The sequence below is a fragment of the Rana temporaria genome, chromosome 3 (genome assembly GCF_905171775.1).
Source record: "Rana temporaria chromosome 3, aRanTem1.1, whole genome shotgun sequence".
Taxonomy (NCBI): Eukaryota; Metazoa; Chordata; class Amphibia; order Anura; family Ranidae; genus Rana; species Rana temporaria.
This window is the reverse complement of record NC_053491.1, coordinates 164,869,828-164,870,462: the sequence shown is the minus strand read 5'-3', so window position 1 is coordinate 164,870,462 and position 635 is coordinate 164,869,828.

Genomic DNA, 635 nt, shown 5'->3' with positions numbered 1-635 from the left:
ATTGCTTATCGCCGCCATTACTAGTAAAAAAAAAATATTAATAAAAATGCCATACAACTATCCCCTATTTTGTAAACGCTATAAATTTTGCGCAAACCAATCAATAAACGCTTATTGCGATTTTTTTTTTACGAAAAATATGTAGAAGAATACGTATCGCCTAAACTGAGGAAAAAAATGTTTTTTTATATATTTTTGGGGGATATTTATTACAGCAAAAAGTAAAAAATATTAATTTTTTTCAAAATTGTCTCTCTATTTTTGTTTATAGCGCAAAAAATAAAAACCGCAGAGGTGATCAAATACCACCAAAAGAAAGCTCTATTTGTGGGAAAAAAGGACACCAATTTTGTTTGGGAGCCACGTTGCATGACAGCGCAATTGTCAGTTAAAGCAATGCAGTGCCGAATCGCAAAAAGTGGCCCGGTCATTGACCAGCAATATGGTCCGGGGCTGAAGTGGTTAAAGACAGAGGATAACTCGAAGCAGTGTTAAATAGAGCTTATTGAGTTGCCTGTAGAATTCCTAGGAACGAGTTGTTACTAGGGAAGACCTCAAGGAATTATGTTGATGGGAGATACTCCCCTTCTGTGACAGATACTCACGATTTTTCCACACCATATAGCACTGTATTC